The following is an 11,121-nucleotide window of genomic DNA, read 5'->3' on the forward strand; positions in this document are numbered from 1 at the left end:
ATCCACCACCCTTTGGTTCCAGGAAGACCATTCAATGCATAGCCACCACCCTTTGAGTGAACCCGGAATCAATGGAGTCGCTGTTCCCTGAACCCTCTCTCTGGCCGCTCGCAATCTGCATGCTCTTTATCAGATGTGGAGACCCAGCACGTTTTACAAGTCATGCTTTTGAAACCTTCATTCTTTATCACTGTGTCGACTTGGCACGAGCAAACTTCGAGTTTCCAAGTGACGTGTACAGTTTCATACAAGTTTTTAGTAGGTTATTTAAATTATTTATAAAATCATAAACTTTTCAAACAATCCTGTGTTGGAAAAAAAAATGTTCCCTCATCGCCTCCCAATGTTTCGAGAGATTAAAGGTTAATCGATGAAATAGTAATGTTACAGAAAGGACCTGCCTGCAAATGTTGCGGAAGAGAAAGGTTGTATTGCGAAGGAAAGTAATGATATGGAGGGTGGGGCCGTGGGGGGATAGGATGAACCAATGGGACGGACAAGAATGTTGAGAGGGTCGGTGAGAAAGAGAAACAAGCGCGTGAAAAAAGAAGAAGAAGAAGCACATTGGAAAGAAGAAGAAGAAGAAGAAGAAGAAGCACTTGGAAAGAAGAAGAAGAAGAAGCACATTGGAAAGAAGAAGAAGAAGAAGCACATTGGAAAGAAGAAGAAGAAGAAGAAGAAGATCCGAAGGCGAGTGCAGAGGATCCCGCGATGTGCGCACGACGGAGTGAAACCCCACAATGAACTATTGAGACCGTCTACATATTACGTACACACAAGGTGCGGAATATGTTACCTCCGTCCGCACCCTGCAGACATCGTGTTCGTACCACAATGAAAATGTCTCTGACTCGTCGGAGATACCGTACACTTGTTTTGGGTTCCCATAGTTTAACTTACCATCGGTTTCTCATTCTTGTCAACCTCTTCAAAAACACGGAAATGTTACACAGGAATACGACTCACGTGCGTTGATGTTTGAACACGTCCGCTACGCCATGACGGAGTAGTACACACGTGTACCAAACATTCCGTAAACCGAATTTTATCACCGAAAGAAAATGTGCAAATGTTGTTTAACCGTTTAAATAAGGTTTTAAAAAAAACAAAACAAACAAGTATTCCAAATGTTAAAATTTATCCCTTTGAAAATGCAAAAGCAAAAAAAAAAAAAAATCAAATGAGCTGAGATCCTCACCCTCTTAATGATGACGTCATAAAAACGAATATGACGTCATTGTGATGTATCAGGTTTGCGATCAATTATCTGTGCTAATGCCCGGCTTGATTCCCGCAAACAAAATTCAAACAGCTTGCCTAGTTTCGGAGATAATGGAATAGGCGATTTCCATTAGCGGCGATATTATGACGTCCACTTTTTTTTTTGGACGAATTTCCAAAATCGGAGATGGTTACTGCCTGTGCGTGGGCTTTCTGCATATACATGGCAAGTTTCACGAAGATCCGATGAAAACTCTGGGTTGTGAAACAAAAAATAGGAATGACGTCATAAAAATTGATATGACGTCATACTGATGCATCATATGTGCGGTCATTCATCTCTGATAATTCCCTGTTTGATTCCCGCAAACAGAATTCAAAAAGCTTGCCTAGTTTCGGTGATAATTTTTTCGGTGATTTCCATTAGCGGAGATATTTTGACCTCATAACTTTTTTTTCTAGGAGGAATTTTCAGAATCGGAGATGGTTACTGTCTGCGCAGGGTATTGTTACATATATATGCCAAGTTTCAGGAAGTTTCGATGAAAACTGTAGGCTGTGAAACAAAAAAGTGCACAAGAATAAGATGAAGAACAACAACGTAAGTAAGACGAGATCCTCCACGAGGATCTAAAAATAATTTTTAAAATGGCAAAATCACAAACATTTTTGAGATTAAAAAAAGAAATCTGGCCGGACGGACATTTAATGACCAAAAAGGAGGACACCTGTCCGGGAAAACCGGACGTACGGAAAGTTAGTAACTCATTGAAACACCCTTTATAACTGAACTCCTGTAATTCAGCCTGGGGGAGGTGTGCGCTCCACCACAGTGCCCTTCTGGTTTACCTGATGTATTTTAAAGTGACTGAAATACGGTTATGAATCAATAAAATATGTAATGACAGACACGAATCGGATCGCCTTGCGTGGACCGACTGCCGGGTTTATTGGCGCATGCGCACAACACGTACAGTACAGGCCGGAGGAATACAGCCAATCAAACAAGCATATCATTCACAACATCATTACATCTCCCCTTTCAATATGATGAGAAAGACTGAAAATAGCAAAAGCAGGTTTAATGTTCCATAAAAATAACAAAAACAAACTTTATAACCAGCTAACCAATACTCAAAGGCCATGCTATATGATTATGATAGAACGTAGTCCTTCAGCCTTTGGGGCAAGGCCCTGGCGCGCTGTGATCTGTGGCTAGGAGGTTGAGGAAATGGGGAGTTCTCAACACTTGAACGTGGTGTTGGTGACATGTCCATGGTGCTCTGAGCTTCCTATAGAGTCTAGAGGAATGTTTCATTCTCCAACGTCCGGAAGTGGGAGAATCGTCACTGGCTCAGATGGAGATTTCCGCAGGTGTCACCTGTTGCGGCGGTAGAATCTACCGTTGGCCGTGGTAACTGGGTAGGATCTTGGTGTGGAAAGTTTGCTCGATACGACTACAGGTAGCCAGCCATGTTTGGTCTTGACGTGGGCAGCATCACCTACTTGGAGTTTCATAAGAGGTTTCACCCCTCTATCATAGAATTTGATGTACTGCCTTTGATGGTCCCAGAGCTGCTGACAAGCAAATGATATGACACCTGGTTGGAGGCTTTTACGGTAAACAGGTCATTTATCCCTTAGTCTCCTGTTCATCAAGAGTTGAGCTGGAGAGAGTGTTATTCCGCGAATAGGAGAGTTGCAGTAGGCAAGGATTGCTAGTTGAATGTCAGTACCGTCTTCATGTGCCTTTCGCAAAGCCTTTCATTGTCTGAATCGCACGCTCAGCTTGACCGTTGGATTGCAGATATGTTGGGGATGAGGTTGTGAACATTATGCCCCATTCATGTCCAATGTCCTTAATTTCTGCGCTACCAAAGGAACATTGTTGGCGAATATCTCTTCCGGTATGCCAGGGCAGGAAAAGTTTGCTTTGATTGCTGATATGACCGCGGGAGCCGTGAGCCTATTTAGCTGTGACACTTCAGGAAATTTTGAGTGGTCCACCAGGATGAGATAGTTTTTTCCACCGAAGTGAAATATATCGGCACCCAGCTTCTGCCATGGGGGGGATCAGGGACGCTGTGCGGGATGAGTGCCTCTTTGTGATTGGCAGGCCGAAATCTGGCACAGACCCCACACTCAGCAACACGTGATTATATGGCTCTTGACATACCTGACTAGTACAAAATGGGTCTAGCCCGCACCTTGCACTTTCCCGCTCCTCGATGCCCTTTGTGAATTAGAGCCAGCATGTCCTGTTGCATTGCGGTTGGAACAATGATCCACTCGCCACAGAACAGCAAACCTTCAGATTGATGGATGTTCTCCCAAACAGGCCAGAATAGTTTCACCATCAGAGACACTCTGGCTTGATGCACAGACCAGCCTTGTGTGATGGTAATGCTGAGCTGTTGAAGCGCTGGATCTTGTGACGTCTCATGTTGCAGTACCTTCATTCTGCCAGTGCTTCCTGGAAGCTCAGTGACCAATTGATGTACACGAAGGTGTATGTCATCTTCCAGCGTCTGATCGTGTAATGGCAAGCGAGATGGCACTCTGGAGAGTGTATCTGCGATGTATAGATACTTTCCTGGGATGTACTGCACTGACACAGTGTATCTGAGAAGGTGAAGCATCATGAGCTGAAGTCTGGGTGACGATAGTGGCTTCTTCACGATAGCCACCAGTGGCTTGTGGTCGGTGTGTACGGTCGTGTCAAACCCTTAGATGTACTGATGAAAACGCTCTGCCACGAATATGATTCCAAGAAGCTCCTTCTCCATCTGGGCGTAGTTCTGTTCAGCAGGTGTTTGTGACCGAGAGGCATATGTTACAGGATGCCCATCCTGCAGTAGGCACGTGCCTAACTTAGCTGAAGATGCATTAGTTTGAAGGACTGCTATCTTTGTGGGGTCAAAGAACTTCAACACTGGGTGCTTGGCAATTGAAGATTTTAACAAATGATAATCTGCATCATGCTTTCCATGCCATTCCCAGGCTGCATCTTTCTTTAGCAGCTGACGCAATGGTGTTGTGATGGTCGACATGTTGGGTATGAACCGACCGATGTAATTAACCACACCCAGAACTCGCTGCGGCTCCAGACGTGACTGAGGAGTTGGCAGTCCCAACACGGCTTGCACCTTGTCTTCATCCGGGTGAACCCCAGCAGAAGTGAGGACATGACCCATGTATTTTACTTCTTCAACCTTCCACTGGATCTTGTTTGGGTTGAATTTGACGTTTTTCTGTCGTGCACGGTCCAGTACCTTGCGCGCGATGGCGTCGTGCTCAATAGTGATGGTTGCAGCAAGAATCATGTCATCTGCGATGCAGAAGACCCCATCGATGTCTCCAAACGTGCTCTCATTCCTCTCTTGGAGAACTTCACTGGCTGACATCACACCGAACAGTAGACGGTTAAAACAACGACACCCCAGAAGAGAATTAAAAGTGCACTTGAGGGCACTTTCTTGATCTAATTAAACCTGCCAGAAAGAGTCCTTTTGGTCACATCTACTGAAGACCTTCTTTCCGGCGAGCTGACCCATGACTTCATCTGTTGTATGGATGGGGTGGTGCTCATGCTTAATAGCCTTGTTAAGATTCCTGGCGTCGAGACACAAACGCAACGACTTCTCTTTCTTCTCCACGATGACACGATTATGCACCCAGTCTGTTGGTCCAAACACCTTGGAAATGATACCCTGGGCCTCCATGTCAAACAGTTTGGCCTTCAAGCGCTCATGTAGGCTGATTTGCACACGGCGTGGTGGCTCGATGACTGGCTGAATGGACGAATCCAGTTCAATGTGGTACGGTGTGTCGAACTACCCCAAGCCAGTGAACAAATCTGCATAATCAGCCTTGACTTTGTCCAGTGTAAGGTCAGGCTGTGGTGAAGCCACTGATGTCACAGCCTCGACAGACAACAAGTGACTGTTGGGGCCTTTCTGGATATGACCCAGGCATGTCGACGCGTGAAGACAGAATAGGAGGCGCTTTGGTGTCGAACACATGAAAGTCGAAGCGCCCCGTTGACAACCTAGCAGAGCATTGTAGGTAGCTTGGCCACTCCATGATGAGGGACAGTGCCCCACTGGAGCTTTTCAATCGGATCATTGAGTTAATAGTCTTGACTGGCTTTTCCATGGAATTGAATATACTGTGAGGGAGTATCGATACCTGTGCTCCAGTCAACCTTCACCTTTACCTTATAGCCATTGATGTTGATGTTTCCAAACCAAGAGACGTCTAGCTTCATGACCTGCGTGTCTCCTACCAGCAGTGTAGACACGCCATCAATGTACAAGTTACTAAGAGATGGCAGTTCGGTCGATGCCGTGCTCGTCGCCAATGTATGGGTGCTTCATTTTATAAATGAAGAGTTGACAGCTATGTACTTCTGCCCTTAAACTCCATAAAGATGAAGTATACAAGTGTCTCAAAACAGTTGTGGACACCTTGTCAAGTATTGACAAGTAACACTCCTAGTGTTATGAAACATGCATCTGCACCAACACTGTCAGAATCACAAGTCATTAGCATTGATACAAGTTTGACTGAACCATGAAGGGAATCTAAGAACTGGTTCTCAAACAACTCAAAACCGATGGTTCAGGTGCCTGTTTTGTAAACACACAAAGAAGTTAAGGAGATGGCCATGTCTAGTACCTTCCAAGCATGTGACAAACTAATGAGGTAGCAGAAGTAAAGGGTGGTGATGACATGCTGATGACCATCGGTGAGCTGAGGAATCACCTGGTGACGACTGAAGTCAGGTATCGTAGTGCTTACAGTAACTCCTTTATATTGTTACGGTTGTGGAAATTCGAACTACACCATAAAGGGCCCTCAGGTGAGATATCTCTGTAAGTACATGTGTAGTTAGCCCAAACCCGTTGTATAGAGGGATTTTATGTGATCCATACGGGCTGCGATGCTTTGAGTTCGCCATTTTTCTGTTCTATCTTTTATTTCAAACAAACAGCATCTATCTCAACAACCACGCCATCCCCACCACAGCGCCAACCACACCACCTCCACCATCTACGCTACCACATCTTCGCCACTCACCATTCAATAGGCCCCGTGCGGTTACGATCTCCGCAGAGGAACAAACAAAAACCAACAACGATGCTCGTGGGCTTTTCGCGCCATTTTTCCCCGCGCTTGGTGTGAGGGAAGGGGGAAGGGCAGCTCGCCGCCGAATGGTGGATGAACAGCGTGAGGTGGTCGTGGTGAGGGAACGCCCCTTTTCGGGAATCTTCTCGAAGGAGGGTGGAGCCAAAAAGGGGCGGAGCAAAGGGCGGAGCCGGCCCCTACAAAAAGGGACGAATGAGAGTTGGTCTTCGGTTAGTTGAGTTGGTCGAGAATTGGTCTTCGTTTGGTTGAGTTGGTTTGAGAGTTTGGTTCTTCGAGGCTTCCTGTGTGCTTGTCTTGTCGGGGGAAGAGGTCCTGCGCTCGCGGCTTGGCGAGCGACCTGTGAACGGAGGCACGGACGGGAGACGTGGCAGCGCCGGTCGTGAGGTGGACCTGCGCGTCCGGACGAGGAGTGCCGGAGAGGGTTCGCCGGCCGCGAGAGAGGTCGGGGCGGGGCGCGACCACGCTGACGGTCGTGGGAGAGGGACTAACCGGCCACGAAAAGGGAAGTCGCGACTTCTTTTTCTTTTTCCTTTGCTTTTGTGTAAATGTGTGTTGGCGCCGTCCGTCAAGTAGTGTTGTTTTAAGTGTTGCCGTGTGTACGCGTATTCGGTTTTAACTCTTTCTTTGCTTTATATGTGCATTTCGACTGTATGGCTGTGGATACGTGCTTGTCTGTGTGTGTGTGAATAAAAATACTTGCTTGTTGAACTGTTCCCGCTCTGCTTCGTCTCTTTTCCTTTTTTATTGACCCTCCATCTTGCATCACGTAAGGGGTTCGTAGTGGGTTTAAAACGCCAGGTAATTAATCGGAACCGTCAAGGCCGACGATAACACTGCTCGGTTATCACTGTAGCACGGAACGGACCGCTTAAGCGGTTCGTGTCCGGAGTCGGCCTGTGGCGTGGTACGATCGCCCGGTCGACCACTCGCGCAGGTACTTAGGTTGGTCGAATTTGGCGAACAACCCTATCCTGCGCGGGTGGGCAATTGGCACGATCCTAGTGAGGTTAAACCCCCAGCCGTGACTAGCTCCCGGTGTTGTTCCGAGAGGGTCACGACTGAATTGTCCGTCCAGTGGGCAACGTGCTGCGATTCGAGTTACGTGGCTGTTCGCACGCCGGCGGGCGCGAATTCGCAACAATATATCATCAAATCAAATTTGTAATCTGCTGGGTTTCATAAAGGTGAGAAAGAAAGCTCTTGTACTGCAGACTTCAGAGAATTAGAAACAGGAATAGTAACGCTCCCAGATTCTGCAGTATTCTACATGAAATCCAATGAGATGGGTACTTCTCAGATGATAGCTTTTGTGGACAGCTTATTGAGAGTAATCAGCAGAAATTTTTGGGTGCTCTGCTAAACTCAAGACGTTTGCCACAGTGGTCAAAAAGAAAAACGTGACGACAGCTGAAAAAGCCATCATCGTTGGTGTTGACTGTGACCTCTTTGGTCATCATCAGCTTTGAGTGAAGGCAAGAGATTTTGCACCAACAGAAGTCATGAGGTATCAACCATGACTTCAGTTGGTGCATCCTTCCTCTTCTCTAATGGCTTGATTTCCAATTATCAATTTCGATTCAGACCAGGTCACTCTATCCTGGACATGCTGCTTCTGCTTTCCCAACAATGGATGGAGGTCCTCAATGCCAGACATGAAATCAGAGCCATCTCCCGAAACATATCGTGAGCTTTCGATTCGGTCTGGAATCCCGCCATGCTCACCAAATTATCTTCCTATGGTATCCAAGGACATCTCCATTCATGGCTCGCAGACATCCTCTCCTGTCGCAGCAAACGTGTGGCCCTAAATGGAATTCTCTCATCTCCTCTTCCTGTGCAGGCTGGAATTCCTCAAGGCAGTGCTCTGGGCCCTCTGCTTTTTCTGGTTTGCATCAATGATCTCTCCGACTCTGGAAAATCCTCCTTATCTCTTTGCTGGTGACTCCACCCTCTGCCGTACCATCTGTCATCCCTCAGCTCAGCAGGCAGCAGTTCTTCTTCACTCTCTGCAGTTCTGAATAAAATCATAAGCTGGTCCAACTCTTGGAACATGTTTTCCAATCCTGACAAATCTCACACTCTCACGATGTCTCTCTGAAAGGACCATCTGGAACCCCCCCCCCCCCAATCTACTTTCTCAACAATCCTCTTGAAGTCCTTTCTTTCAAGCTTTTGGTCTCACGATCTGCTAGGATCTTTCCTGGGAAAGCCACATTTCCAAGCTGGCCTCCAAAGCCAGTTGCCGACTGGGCATCCTCTGTCATGCAAAGTCCTTCCTTGGCACACCTGAGCTCCTGACCACATACCAAGCTTCCTGACACTGGAACACACTCCCATACTCTCTTCAATCCCATTCTTCCCTCCAGGTCTTCAAAACAGATGTTTACCATCATCTCATGTATTCCCCCATCCAAAACCTTGATATTTTCTACCCCTGTTAATCCACCACAAACCCACCTCCTTTAAATTCCATGCTTTCCTTCCTGAAAGTCTCTGCAGTGTCCATCTTGTTTACTCCATGTAACCTGCCCCACCTCTCTCTCCCCCTCCACAGATCTCCTCATGTCTCTGCTCCACACTGTTTTGTGCTTCCCTCTCCTGCTCCTCTTGTCTCCTGCTCCCTTTGTTATATGTTATGTGTGTTGGCTCTTATACGACTCTCGACGATGCATACAAAAAAAACATGCCATAGGGTTGGCAGGATGCCCTTGTGGTGCGCACACTCCCCCTGGCATGACCGATGCCCCTGGCATGGCAAGCTGTCTGGCATGACTTCGAATCCCAACCCAGCTATAAACTATCATCCCAGTGTTTCACAGGTAGGGTGATTCATCGATGTGTGTGCCATCCCTCAGACGGACATTAAACTGGAGATCCTGTCTGCTGGCATTATTGGTGGACGTTAAAGATCCAACGGTGTCCTTTGTGAAGAGTAGGCGAGCTATCACCGGCCCCCTGGCCAAATTCTGTATTCCTACCATAACCTACAGAGGGTATCTTTTCAGTGGCACAGCTGCACCCTCAGCCAATGATACTACCCCGCAGCCTTGTGCTGCATACGAAAGAAGAAACATGCTTTTCTCTTTGAGATATTCGGATGGCATCTCAAGGAACCTAACAAAAGTGCACTCATTACTGAGCTGGAGAAGAAAGTCGATGTCCAGCCAAAAATTCTGCACACAGCACCAAGTGATCAGATGGCCACTGCGACATCTTTAAAGCAGTGGCATGAGAGCTAGTCATAAAGTGTGGTGGTGCAGTAACTTTTGGTGATATGGTATTCAAGTGCTACCATCTGATTAGTGTATCTCGAGGTCAGGATGGATGTCAGCGAGTTGACGGAGTGTTTGACCTATACATAGGCCACTGAGAAAATGTAACGAGGAACCTTTGCAACCTCAGAGGTAAGAATTGTCAACAGTGGTAATTTCAAAAATTATCAGAGGATCGTCCGAACAATGAAAGGGCATTCAAATCAGATCATGAGGAAGCAGACACTAAATTATTTGCAAAACATGATCATCAGAGGATTTGTCAACTAACACGGACACTCTACACTGCACTCAACTCCTAGAAGCTATTGTTACACACAGAAATCAAAGACAATGTTAGGTTTATACTTTTGCACAGTCTGGCTTGCGAACTAGGACCACAGACATGATAGGTCTTGTCAGATATCCGTGCATGCACAAGCTGTGAATGAATATGCTCATTGTCAGCAATTGGCATGAAGATAGCCCTCAGTGTATTGTTTGGCAGTGAAGAGCATCATATCAATGTTGCAAATCCTGGAGAAGAATCAAGGATAAGTAGAATTGTTGCAGAAGCACGTGAGAGCTTAATATGCAGTCTCTACACAATGTGTAGGAAACCTGGCAATAAGGTAGATGATATGAGGTATTGGCTGTGTCATTGTCAGAAAGGACAAACAAATGGTCTCCCCCGACCTCCAACAGCTTGCAACAACACATGAATTGAGTACACTGTACTACCAGGCATTTGTACGGAAAAGCCACTGCAACATACACAGAATATGCCACCAGCTGCTGGACATGGCTGGGAAATTGAGAATGGTACCCTTCACCCTGTGCTTATGACTAAAGAGCTAATACCACAGAGTCTCCTGGAGCTGACTGCCTGTCACGACAAGAAGTCTGCACAATGATGATCAGGCTGTGCGCAGGGAGAGCAAATGTCATGCCCTGCACAGAGGCTTGTGCGTTCATGGCTGATGAAAGCTGACAGAGTCCAAGGATATCTCTGTATGACTCCATAGTGATGCTGAAGACATGAAATGAAAAATTTCAACAGATAGCCTATTCCTTTGGCATGACCTGACATGCATACACGCATGACCTATTCATTACAAGTAACAAATTTGCAATGAGATAGAGATGCAATGGGCTTCCTGCTGTCTCTATGGCTATATATCCACCAACATGAATAACGTAAGAAAGTTAATGTGGCGACATGTGTCTCTCCGCAAAAGATGAACAAGTAGAATTGTCAGAAAGTAAGACTTTTGACCTCCAATGATGTCATATCACAGTATATAACCCAAGCTTGAGCATATTCTAATTGAGCATTGTAACAGGAATTTAGCAATGTCTCAGTGTTTTAAATAATTGGTTGTCTGCACAAAGATATTGTGGTCACGTTTGTGTTACCCCTTCCCCTAATGTCTGCAGCTGTCATGCCTCACCATGGCTTACATAGCCTGTCGCTCTAAAGCGAGAACACAATTTGAGACCA

The sequence above is a fragment of the Eptatretus burgeri genome, chromosome 1 (genome assembly GCF_056783735.1).
Source record: "Eptatretus burgeri isolate ZD-2024b chromosome 1, Ebu_testis_v1, whole genome shotgun sequence".
Lineage (NCBI taxonomy): Eukaryota > Metazoa > Chordata > Myxini > Myxiniformes > Myxinidae > Eptatretus > Eptatretus burgeri.